The sequence below is a fragment of the Hordeum vulgare genome, chromosome 6H, assembly GCF_904849725.1.
Source record: "Hordeum vulgare subsp. vulgare chromosome 6H, MorexV3_pseudomolecules_assembly, whole genome shotgun sequence".
NCBI lineage: Eukaryota > Viridiplantae > Streptophyta > Magnoliopsida > Poales > Poaceae > Hordeum > Hordeum vulgare.
The window spans coordinates 70,222,091-70,235,879 of record NC_058523.1 but is presented as its reverse complement, the minus strand read 5'-3'; positions in this window follow the sequence as shown (position 1 = coordinate 70,235,879).

Here is a 13,789-nt window from a genome sequence, read left to right as displayed (position 1 = left end):
ACATGCCCATATATGCAGGTTTTTTACACTATATCAGTTCATATCATTTCCGTCGAATGGCAATAATATTCTCCCTTGACATCTAGGACCTCTGCATCTAATAATCCGACAATTTCCTGTTGAATTGCTCGTACACGTTCCTATGGTAGAAGACCGTCCCGCAACCGTTTGATCTAATTTAAAGAATGGGTCAATATATATATATATCAATGAAACCGAACACAATTCACGGTAATAAAATAAAGCTGTGAGTATTGTTTATCGTACTTCGATTTTTTGATGTCCCGGGTTTTGCCCTTCTCAAGGATCGTCTGGCGAATGTACTCGCAAACATAGTATCCACATAAATTGTTCCCGTGTTCCTGCCTCAAGCACTTTACGAGAACAAAGTTCCATCAAAAACATAATCAAGAATTATAATGGTATTGAAACTAGCATAAAGAGACGCACGGCTCTAGCTAGTAGTTACTTACATCTATTTGTTTAAATGTAAGCTCTGGTTTTTCTGTTGTCCGAGCTGGGCAACTGATTTCCCGCTGGACGTACTACTCTTCAACCGCTGCTTTTTTGCCTGAGCCAACTTGATAATAGAGCGTTCATAGTGTGTTGGCAACGGTGGCGGGGGATCTGCAAGGTTTTTCAGTATTTTCACGCACGCGGCATGTTCTTTTGGGGTGTCCGGGAACTCTGGCTCTTTCAGTTTCTTCTTGTTAGCCACTTGAGCCTTCCACTGTTCATGATGGGCGTGCGCCCTCTTAATATTGTCCTCTCCAGTATAGTCCCAAGGTCTCTTCTCCATATTCTTATAAGGTACTTTTGGGAGGGGTGACAACTTACGTTTTGGTGATCGGATCCCCTTTCGGCCGCCACTACTAGCGGGGGTACATTTCCGCTTTTTTCTCTAATCCTCAGTGGATGGAGATGGCTGACGGGGCGGTGGAGCTGACTGATGCGGCGGTGGAGACGGCTGCGCTGGAGACTGGTGAGGCAGTGAAGACGACAGTTGCGGTGGAAATTGGTGAGGCGGCGAAGACAACGATTGCGCTGGACACTGGTGAGGTGGAGGCGAAGAAGGATTGCTGCTATGAGGAGTCGGTGGCCTTGGCGTCCAATTTGGAAGGAAGATGTCCTCCTTTCACCATACAACGGTTTGTTTCTTGACTTCTCCAAGTTGAGTCAAATCCCTATCTTCACCTGCAGGGTGGTCGAGCTTCAGCTCCTCATAATCTTTCATCACTTCATCCACCACAACGACAGCGTACCCTTGTGGAACAGGAGAGCAATGCCAAGTTGGATTACATCCAATTGGTATGGCCATGCCGACCGCCACCGTCAACCTTAAGTTAGCAAGTTTCACCTTTAGCTGACAAGGTGTGCTCTCTGTGATATCATCCACTCGGTAGAGACGAGGAGGATCCGTCGTCAGTGCATCATCACCCTCATCCTGGAGTTGCGTGGTAGCGACAATGCTTTTCCGTTTCGATGCAGCTTCTATCATGAGCCGCTGAGATTGGCCGCTACCTTGTTGTCTCTCGATTTGATCCTCCTGTAGCCGCTTTACTGCTTCTTCTAGATTATGCAGTCGGTCTGCCTCAGCCACTTTATCACGTGCCTCCTTTTCCTTTCTCTTCTGATGGCTTTTATCGGGAAATCTCTTCCTTTCCTCGGAGAATGCAAGAATCCACGACGGGGAGCCCGGTAAGCCTCGTGCTCGCCCTTTGTGTTCCTTATTCCCAAGGGCGCGTGTGAGCTCGTCGTTCTCTCTATCGGGTAAGAACCGTCCCTCTTCAACATCCTGTACTACACGTCTAATCTCCTCGATGGGTAGGGGATTATCTTTGTGTCTTTGGTTATATATTGCCTTCCCTTCTGCGTCCAACAAGCCCCAATGCCCGTAAAACCAGTTTCTTGCCCGTTCGAGCCATTTTAAGGGCTCTGGAGTGATATTTTTGTCCGGAAATGATGCCTCAAGTTCTTTCCACTTAGCCATCTTAGCGCCGTAGCCACCAGGCCCCATAATATGGTGGTACTTCTTCTTACCTACATTTGTCTTATTTGTTGCAGACTTTTTCAAGGCGTCCTCCGAAATCTTGTACGGCACAAATTCGGCCCAGTAGTCTTTAATCTTCTCATAGCTGTGATCGAAATTTGGAGTCTTATCTTTCAAGATAAAATCCTGGTGCATTTGTTTTCCAGCCCTTGAATAGATCGGCCATCTTCTTAAGAGCCCACTCCTTGACTTTTTTCTCTAGGGCCTCGTTTCGCCTATTCATTTCCTCCTCATTTGGCTCCTCCTCATCTGGATCCACCTCTGGCACCGACAGGGTGAAATGAAGCATGAGCTTTCTCCAAAGGTTTTCTTTGGCTGCTGTGCCGACATATGAGACGCCTTCCTCCCTTGGCTTAATTCCATTCTCGAGTGGTGATAGGGATGTGTTCCCTAAGAACAACTCCACATGCCTTCACAAACTTATGATTTACATCTGTGGGAGCAATTGGTTGCCCGACATTTGAGAGTGTTTCGATCCTGTATCTCTCACCGTCATCGAGCTTCTTGGTTGGGCCTCGTTTCATCTGTACTAAAGATTTGCTTGATCCGGAGGGCTAAGAGAAAGAGCGTTAATATATGTATATAGGCAACAGAGGATTAATTTATTAATATATATATGCACCTTGCCGGAGCGGTCGGCTTCTCCCTCGTCGACTTCTTCCTCATTGGAGCCGCCGATTCCTCCCTCGCCCGAGGCGTGGGCGTCTACCTCACCGGAGCTTCTACCTCGTGTGTTGAGAGACTCATCTCCCTCGTCGGACTTGTTCATAAACTGATTGGTGACATTGACATCGCGAACTAAAATATCATCCCCGCGGATGACACCATGCATCACGTCTTCCTGATATTCGTCTCTACCGTGTATTGGATCCATAGTATCTACAAATTAATTAAACATCATCGAATAATCCACTTAATTAATGCATCATCGAATAATCCACTTAATATTGTCGAATATATAATCTGAAATACATAAATAGTACATCTCTCGAATACAGTAATACATCGAATAATATATAACTGATCAACCAACAAAGAGTCGTCGCTGTACTCAGGCGCGGGCAGTGGACACCCAAAGAGCAGGGACCATCACCGGATCATAGCTCGGGTGAGATCCCTGAAGAACTTGCCAGGTATTGGAGAACCTGGGATCCAACGCCTCCATGTACCGACGGACGTGCTCGTCCTCCTCCGTGACACGGCGACGTACGTCCTCCTCAGGGGCCGGCAACCTAGGCACCGAAAGTGGCCCCCGCGACCGCCACCAAAGAAGCTCCGGGTCGACGACGGGAGCCTGGTTCCTCACCAAGCTGCGCGCCCCGGAAGGTAAGTCCTCCCAGTGCCAGCCCGGCGGAGCCCAGTCCTGCACATGCTAGCGCCTATCCAGCAGGTGGCCGCCATGAGTCGATGCGAGGATGCGGGCCGGGCATCGTATGTCCTACTATTTAAATTCCTACTATTTAATAAACTTTTCTAAACTTGTACTACCTCCGTTCCAAAATATAAGAACTTTTAAAGATTTCATCACAAATTTACGTAACAAAAAACTAAAATAAATAACCTAATCTACTAATTAAGCATCTACCTAATCTACAAATAACCTAATTAATCTACTAATTAAATGAAAAGACCCTAAACTAACTAATTAACACTAATTAACCTATTTAACACTACTAACCTACCTAACCGTAAATTCACCAAATATTGTACAAAACACGAATTAAGCAATAATCTACAAAACATTAACCCTAAATAATCTACAAAACACTAACCCTAAACAATTAAGCACATACATATAATCTACAAACATACTAATTAAACAATTATAAACATATACGTACACACGCATGTCGATCGACGATCGATTGATCGAGAGGAGAGGAGAGAGGCTCACCGGAGGGGAGGTCCGGCGCCAGCGAGGAGGACGGCAGGGCGACGATGATGGCGAGGAGGACGATGGCAGGGCGCGCGACGACGACGACGGTGAGGGGGTACGGCCCAGGGGCAACGACGCGTGTACGGCGACATCGAGGAGGAAGGCAGGGCAACAACGACGGCGAGGAGGACGGTAGGGGCGACGGCGACGGCGAGGAGGACGACACGGGAGACGGCGACGACTCGCAGCCTGGTGGCATCATGAGTTCGTCCAGTTGCACGCGAGCGAGACGAGGAAGACGATCGAACTGCGGCGATTTGGGTTGGAAATTTCCCGGGTCATGGCAAGAACCAGGACTAAAGACACCCTTTATTCCCGGGTCATGGCAAGAACCAGGAATAAAGACACCCTTTAGTCCCGGGTCGCGCCACGACCCGGGACTAAAGACCAATTTTCGACAGGCGGAGGGGCGGGAAGCGAGGGTCTTTAGTCCCAGGTCGTGGCTCGACCCGGGATTAAAGGGTTTCTTTAGTCCCGGTTCGAGCCACGACCCGGGAATAAAGGGCTGGGCTGGCTCCGGCGCAGCGCAGCGGAACCTTTAGTCCCACATCGCCTAGCGAGGAGCGCTGGCAGTGCTTTATAAGCACCGCTGCGCGTGCTCTTTCGAGCTCCTCTCTAAAGCAGGCTTACGAGCCTAAATACACTCTGTGTGCCTAAATTTAAAAATTGAAAATATATGTGAATTTAAAGACAAAATTCAACCTAAATTCAATGTGAGCTCACTTTGAAATTTAGGTTGAATTTTCCTTATAAATTCTCATATATTTTCATTTTTTCCATTTTTTTGTATTGTTCTATGCTTTATTCATTTTGTTTTTTTCTACTTACAACTAAATATTTAGTTTTCAAATTTGAATTCTTTGAAATTTGTGAATAACTTTACTTTCATTTTCTGCTATTAAAGATTTTTTTCTCTTCTATTTTAGTTTTCTATTAAAGATTTTAACTAAAAAACTTTATGAAAAATCTTTTGAGTTGATCTTTTTTTTGTTTCTTTTTACTTAATGTTTTACTTGATTCTTTTTAACAAAATAAGCACTTTGATAATTTTAGTTGATTATTTTTAATTCATTCATTTTAGTTAATGTTTTAGTTGATTCTTTTTAGTTAGCTCTTGTTTTGTTTTCTATTAAATATTTTAACAAATTTTCAACAATTTCTAACTTCATTTGGTATTTTCCGTGCATTTACTTATTTTTTTGAGCTTGTTGACCTTGAAATTAAAAACACTACAAATGAATTCTGAAAATGTTGAAAGTTGGCAAAGTATCATCATTTCACCCACATAGCATGTGCTAAAAAGTTAAGAGGGTTACGACAAAAACTGGATGCACTTCGTGTACAAAACGGACAATCTCTTTCGAAGTATGAGGGTTCCGAACGAGAACTCATCTATGACAAAGGGATTTTATTTTTTTGAACTTATTTGAACTCCATACTTTTTGTGTGTTCAAAATGCACCATTTAAATGCACATCATAAATTTTCAACAATTTCTGACTTCATTTGGTATTTTCCGTGCATTTTTTTGAGCTAATTGATCCTGAAATTGAAAAGCACTACAAATGAACTCCGAAAATGTTGAAAGTTGGCATGGTATCATCATTTCACCCACATAGCATGTGCTATAAAGTTGAGAGGGTTACGACAAAAACTGGATGCACTTCGTGTACAAAACGGACAACCTTCTCGAAGTATCAGAGTTTCGAACGAGAACTCACCTGTTACAAAGGGATTTCAATTTTTTAAACTTATTTGAACTCCATACTTTTTGTGTGTTCAAAATGCACCATTCAAAGGCACATCACAAATTTTCAACAATTTCTCACTTCATTTGGTATTTTCGGTGCATTTACTTTTTTTGAGCTAGTTGACCCTCAAATTGCAAAGCACTACAAGTGAACTCTGAAAATGTTGAAAGTTGGCATGGTATCATCATTTCACCCACATAGCATGTGCTAAAAAGTTCAGAGGGTTACCACCAAAACTGGATGCACTTTGTGTACAAAATGGATAATCTCTCTCGAAGTGTGAGGGTTTCGAACGAGAACTCATCTGTTACAATGGGATTTTATTTTTTTGAACTTATTTGAACCCCATATTTTTGTGTGTTCAAAATGCACCATTCAAAGGCACATCACAAATTTTGAACAATTTCTGACTTCATTTGGTATTTTCCGTGCATTTACTTACTTTTTTTGAACTAGTTGACCCTAAAATTGAAAAGCACTACAAATGAACTCTGAAAATGTTGAAAGTTGGCATGGTATCATCATTTCACCCACATAGCATGTGCTAAAAAGTTGAGAGGGTTACGACAAAAAATGGATATACTTCGTGTACAAAATGGACAATCTCTTTCGAAGTGTCATTAGTACACATCACGTAAAGTTTAATACATTAGTACACATCACATAAAGTTTAATACATTACATAGATTTATATTTCGATCCCTTGCCTATGATCACTTTGGCCGTAACCATGGAGCATCTTCATTATTTAACGGGATGCTTGGGTCAATTCTCACTATGAAAGGCGGAATTTCATCAAACTTATTATAATCTGCTGACATGTGTGTCCTGTCCTCGATCTCCACGATGTTTCTTTTCCCTGAAAGAACTATGTGACGCTTTGGCTCATCGTTGGATGTCTTCATTTTCCTTTTTTTTTTCTTTTTTTCGGTCTTGAGGACATGTCTTTCACGTAGAAAACCTGAGTCACATCATTGGCTACGACAAATGGCTCGTCTTTGTAACCAAGATTCTTGAGATCAACTGTTGTCATTCCGTACAACTAGTCTACCTTTACCCCTTCTCCATTCATGTTCACCCAACTACACCGAAACAAAGGGACCTTAAAAGTAGGTCTGTAGTCAAGTTCCCATATCTCCTCTATGTAACCATAGTATGTGTCCTTTCTCCCATTCTCGTCTGTCGCATCATAGCGGACACCACTGTTTTGATTGGTGCTCTTTTTATCTTGGGCGGTCGTGTAAAATGTATTCCCGTTTATCTCGTAACCTTGGAAATGTAATACAGTCGAAGAAGGTGACGCGGCCAACAAGTAGAGTTGGTATCCAACAGTGTTGTCATTCATGAGACGTGCTCGCAACCAACTGTCAAAACTATCCATGTGCTTTTCTTCAATCCAGGAGATAGCCTTCACTGTGAACTCGGAGCGTACAAAATTCTTGTGCTCCTCGATATACGATGCCACGAAGGTGGAACTTTTTAGAACTGTGTAGTGTGCTTGAGTGAAAGAATGCCCGTCTCTACATATCATTACTTTCTTTCCTAGTGTGCCTATTCCACTTAGTCTCCCCTCATGCTGCGATTCAGGAACACCAATCGGCTTAAGGTCACGAAGAAAGTCTACACAGAACCCAATGACCTTCTCTGTTCCATATCCCTTGGAGATGCTTCCTTCTGGCCTAGCTCGGTTATGAACATATTTCTTTAAGACTCCCATGAACCTCTCGAAGGGGAACATATTGTGTAGAAATACAGGACCGAGAATTAAATCTCGTCGACTAGGTGAACCAGGAGATGCGTCATAATATTGAAGAAGGACGGGGGGGGGGGGACACCAAATCAAAACTGACAAGACATTGGACCACATCCTTCTGTAACCTTTCTAGACGTTCTCGATCGATTACCTTCTGAGATATTGCATTGAGGAATGCACATAGCTTCACAATGGGTAATCGAACATTTTCCTGTAGAAGCCCCCTCAATGCAACCGGAAGCAACTACGTCATAATCACGTGGCAATCATGAGACTTCAGGTTCTGGAATTTTTTCTCTGCCATATTTATTATTCCCTTTATATTAGACGAGAAGCCAGCGGGGACCTTCATACTGCTCAGGCATTCAAAAAAGATTTCCTTCTCTACTTTGGTAAGAGCATAGCTACTTAAGTATTGACGCACTTTATTAGTCTTCTTGTCGTATGGGTCTTTCATACATTGCTACTCCTCCCGTGCTTCTGTTGTATCTTCTGTCTTTCCATACACTCCCAGGAAGCCTAGCAGGTTCATGCAAAGATTCTTCGTCACGTGCACCACGTCGATTGAAGACCCGACCTCTAGGTGTTTCCAATAGGGTAGCTCCCAAAATAAAAATTTCTTTTTCCACATGGGCACGTGTCCGGTAACATCGTCTTTCGGAACAGATTGAACGCCAGGACCCTTTCCAAAATAAAGAAATATTTGATCCAAATCCTTGACCATAGCCAATAACTCATCACTAGTAGGGAGGTTAGGCTTCTTCCAGTGATCTGCCTCACCGTTGAAATGCTTGCCTTTCTTTCTTATGGGATGATTGGTCCGAAGAAATTGACGACACCCCAGGTACACAACCTTCTTAGATTTTTCCAAATATGTACCTTTAGTCTTATCTAAACAGTGCATGCATGCATTGTATACCTTGTTTGACTGTCCTGAAATGTTACTAAAAGCAGGCCAACCATTGACGATTACGAACAACAATGCTCGTAGGTCAAATTCCCGTTGTTTGTGCTCATCCCACACACGTACGCCTGGTTTGGCCCAGAACTGCAAAAGTTCATCAACTAATGGCCTTAGGTACACATCAATGTCGTTGCCGGGTTGCTTCGGTCCTTGGATGTAATGCCCCAAGTGTAACTTGCCATATTTGGAACCTTGTCATGTGTGGGTCCATGATGTCATTGATATGAGAGCTATATTTCATGTGGTATTTCATGTTCTCATGTCTTGTTTTCCCTTTGCATTCATGCATCCATCTCATTCATGCCATCATGTGTGTTGTGGTGTTGATCGTTGTGTTTGTGGTGTGATGAGTGCAAGTGGAGTGAAGTATTGTGAAGGCTTGGTTTCTACTTTACTTCTTCTTCCAAAGCTAGGTTCAAAATACCCTATCTCCCTCATTTTGTTAACTTGTGGAATTTACTTGGTTAAACCCTGTTTTAAAAATGTTGGTTCATTTGTGTTTAATATTTGTGGCAGTTTGGGTAGCTCCCTTGTAGTAGAGGGGTTTGGTTTATTTTTTATTTTGTTCAAAACAGTAGGTTAAACCCTGTTTTCCTTTTGTATTTTATTTGCTTAAAAATTCAGTTTTCCTTATTTTATTAGGGCATAATTCCCTAATGCCCATAGTATTTTTTTTATTGTGCAAGTTTGACTCTAGGCATTTTCTTTTGTGGTGTGGTTTTAAATAAAAGGGAAAACCCTTTTCGTTTTAGCTCCGAGGCCATGTGGTAGTTGGGCTTGCTCCCTCCTCCTGTCTTGGGCCTCCTCCTATTTTCCCCAGCGACGGCCCGCGCGCTCCATCTCCTTCCTCCTGACACCGTCTCTCCCCCCGCACTGCTTTCCGTCAGTGCTTCAGAGAGAGGGCGAGAGAGATGTGACGCCGTGCGTCCCGTCCGCGAGCTATATATGCATCGGCGTGCGTGCCAATAGGGTTTCCCTATTCCCCTCGTCGCTGCCGCCATCTCCTCCTCCATCTCTCTTCCTCCCCAGGTAAGCTCTGTAGGGTAGATCAGAGAGTAGCAGAGGAGCAGCAGAAGAGCGCCGCCTTCTCCACTGCTCGTCCATCGTCTACGGCGCCGGCGAGTATGTCCGGGAAGTCGGGGGGGGGGGGGTCCCCGCGTTCCATTCCCGTCGTCGGTGAGGCCGGAGCACAACTACACCGATGGCCACGACCTCGTCTCCGACGAGCTCCCAGCGGACCGTACCCCTGCATCACCTCGTCTTCAGGCCGTCTTCCTCCGGGCGGGACCCTCTCTTCTCCTTCCTCTCGGTGAGCCGTGTTCCTTCCTCCCTTCCCCCTCTTTAGATGCGGCCCAGATCGATCGTCGCTGTGCCTCTCTGTTCGGAGATGAGAACGTCAGAACGCGTAGCTTGTGTATGCGTGTTTGGGCTCGTTCCGTTGCTCATGGCAGAGGCTTCCTTCACAGCAGGAGTAGGTAGACGAGTAGTTGATCCCCGCTGGTGTAGCAGTAGGGTAGGAGGCCACGCTCGAGTGAGCGTCGCTGCCGGCGTCTCTCTGCAAAGCAGAGCAGGCAGACCCTTGTAGCTTGGTTATCCCGTCAAGGGAACCCCTTTGGGACAGTAGCTTAACTGGTGTCGATTCCCACGCGCTTGTGGTTTTTTTCCCTTTGCAGTAGTTGCCTGAAGGTTGTGTCTAAGAGGATTAACCCCTCTGATATGGCAACTACCCCGTGACAGCCCAGTGGTGTGGTGTAGCGCATGGACACCGACAGGTCCTGGGTTTGAACCAGGCTCCCCTTTTGTTTTTTGCACTGTTTTGGCTTGTAAACTCACTTGGCATGCCTTGGGCAGCAAGTTGATGTGTGATTCAATACAAACCAGTAGGTTTCACCTTGATTTTAGTTAGTATGTGTGTGTAGGGAGTTAGTGATGTATGTGTATGTGTGTAGAGGTGTGTGGTGCAACTTCCATGAGATGTGTGCTTGTGTGGTGCAAGCACCCAAGTGCTTGTGTAGGTGTATGAATCCATGTGTGTGTGTATGTGTGCTTGTGCATATGTGCACTAGTGCATGTGTAGGAGTAGAGTGTTGGTGTGGTTGCAAGCACACCCATGTGTGTATGTTTGATGTATGTGAGTGTGAGCTCATGAGCATGTGTAGGTGCTAGTGTGTGTATGCTTGATGTATGTGAGTGTGTATGGTGATGTGCTATGGCACACATACATGAGGTGTAAACCCTCATGTCACCATTGGAGTTGTGGGTGTGTGCAAGTGCATTTGTAGGTGATGAGCTAGTGTTTATCACATATGATATGGCACTATTTGCATCTATGGGATTCCATGTAGTTTTTCCTTTCAACTTTGTGCCTATTTGTTCGATGCAAGTAGCTAGGTATTATATATGTTTTTGGGGTAGAATCTTCCCAGGAATCCATTGGTGAAATCATATTTCCCTTTTGGACACTTTCTGGAGATGTCATTTTTTCTGTTTTGATCTATGTTTAGAGCTTGGTGCCATGTGGTGTGATGAGCCAAAGAGGATGATTCCTTGATGAGGCAGTAGTGTGGGTGGACCCCTCTACAACATGGTGGTTTTTCTTTATGCTTAGGAGTTTGTATGTGCAAGTAGTGCCTTGTCAAAGTAGGCATGTGGCTGAAATTGTCAGCTTGGTGAAAATTTGTGATTTTCACCAAGTCTGAGAAACTGGTGTTATTTTCTTCCCTTGATGTTGTGGTTGCAAAAGTTCATGTATTGGGAATCAACCCTTGCAATCAACTAGGGAGTTGGAGCTTTTGTGTTTGTCTAGATCTCTGTCAATTTTCATGCACTTTCTATTCCTGTAGATATTGTTTTGGGGGCTGTCAAAATGCTTCAGAGCATAAACACCTGGTGAGAATCTGAGATTTTCACTAAGTCCCCGAAATCTGTTATTTTTGTCCAAGTTAGCACCCGTAGATCTTTATGTGTGTAAGTCCTTTGTATTATCTTTTTGCTCATGCTTGTAGAGCTTTTGAATAGCTTGTGCCACATATCTTGTTTGGCACATTTGGGTGGCTGTAGGTGCTTTGCATGTTGCTCTCAAACTGCTATGATGCTGTTTATGACAGATTGCATAGTTTTTGTTGTTTTGAAGCTTGTGAGTGCATAGTTGGTGGTGTGGTGAGTTTCTTTGCACCACCCCACCTATACTTGTTTGCTTGATCACGTGGCAACCTGAGAGTACCAGAAGTATGCCATTGGAGAGTGCTTGTGGAAGATTTGATCCGTAGGACTCCATTTCTTGTTTCGTAGTTTACGGTTGATCCGTAGCTCCGTTCTCAACGTTCTTTATATGTTTTTGCATCGTTTTCGCGTGATGCACCTGTTCATGTCATTTTCATGCATGTCAAGATTGCTTAGAGAGAAGTTCTTTCCAGAAGTTTGTCTTTTCTTCTCATGCATATGCAAGTGACTAGAATAGAGATGCATGCTACATTCTCATCTCATGCATCATGTGTTTGTTGCATCATGTTGTGTTGTTGTTCATTGGCTGTTGTTTTTATATTGGGTAGCACCAGGATCGGAGAGCGTGTACGTGGATTCGGGAGAGTACGTGCATGACGAACAAGAGCAGTTCCAAGATGAAGACATCACAGGTAAGATGACCGTGACCTTGATACCGTCTCTAGCTTTGTTATGCTTAGATTCATGTTTCCTTCGTCATATGCTCGCTGCCTACCACTGATATAATTGCCTCCTGATATTGCCATGAAACCCAAACACCTTCCCCTCCCACTAGTGGGGACGGGGCCTTTAGCCCCGGCCCGTAAGGGGCTTTAGTCCCAGTTCACCAACCGGGACTAAAGGGGCGGGACTAAAGGCCTAACCTTTCGTCCCGGCCCTATTACAAGCCGGGACTAAAGGTGCTCCACGTGGGCGCCTCGTAGCGCCCCAGGGGCAGGCCCTTTAGTCCCGGTTCGTTACACGGACCGGGACTAAAGGTTTTCAGATTTTGTTGTTTTCGGGTTTTTTTTTGAATGGAATTATTTTTGGGTTTAGGGTTTAGGTGTTCGGGAGATTAACGTGATGCCTCGTTTGATGTTCGGGAATTAGTTTTCATATAATTTAAATAGAAATAATTATGCATATATATATATAAGATTAACTTATCTTACAAGCGAGCATATATATACAATTATATGGAGATCTGAATTATCGGGACTAGAGCCCGTCTATTCGATTACATGGACGAACATCAGTAATGGCCCTTAGCTACACTAAATCGTCCTTTGAGCTCTATAGCTTCCGTCCTCAGAAATCCCGCAAGCTCCTCTGCAACAGCAATCGCGCGTTGCTCTGGTAGGACCTTCGTCCTCATGGCCGTGTGCTATATAAGAAGAGGAGATGAATATGAATATCAATCATGATAACAAAGAATGACATGTAAAAATAGAGATGTGAATGTTCATTGCTTACGTCGAATCTGTGATCCTTGAGCTCAGAGGTAAACGTGCGAATGGTCTCGCAAACATAGTATCCGCATAGATGCGTTCCCCGTGGCTGCTGGTCACACTTTACGAGAATAGAATATATATAATCAAAATAATAATCTAGCATCATAAATGTATTGAAAATTAATAGAAGTATATCATACTACTACTTACCTGAGCCGCTCTAAAGGTCAGCTTCGCAGGAAAGTTACCGGCAGTCATGCACTTGAACCGCTTCCAAACCCTGCCCGACAAGGATAATGATTTGATAAGTTTTTCATTAATTGATATATCAGAAAATCATCGAAAGAGACCAATAGAACGCAAAAATGATTAAAATTACCCTTGGAGCAGGTCCTGCAGGCTTTGGAACTGTTGCAAGGGTCTCGATAATGGGTCGAAGGCATCAACTCTTCCCTTATCAATTTGAATGTCCAACAGAATCCAATGGAAGGTGCACATGTGTATATATATATATATATCTGTGTGTGTGTGTGTGTGTCAGTAACTTATCAATTACACTTATAAGTGAATGGACACAACAGAGTAAAGACCCTCACCTGAAGTTGTATGGAAACAATATGTGGTCACAGAAATTTTGATCTATTAGAAACCTTAGAAGGTTTTCCTCCGTCTCCTTGGGTTTATCAGTTAGCGTCGCTATATGTATTTTATCTGGGTCAATAAACCCAATATTGAGGATGCTCTTACTTTTACAATCCAGAATCTTCATTCTGCATAATAGAGTACAAGTTATATATAGACAATGAATTGAAATAACTAAACAAGTTATATGTAGACAACGAATTGAAAAACTTACACACAATAGCAACTCATAAGCGATTTGTCGAGGGCGTCGCCATTGTA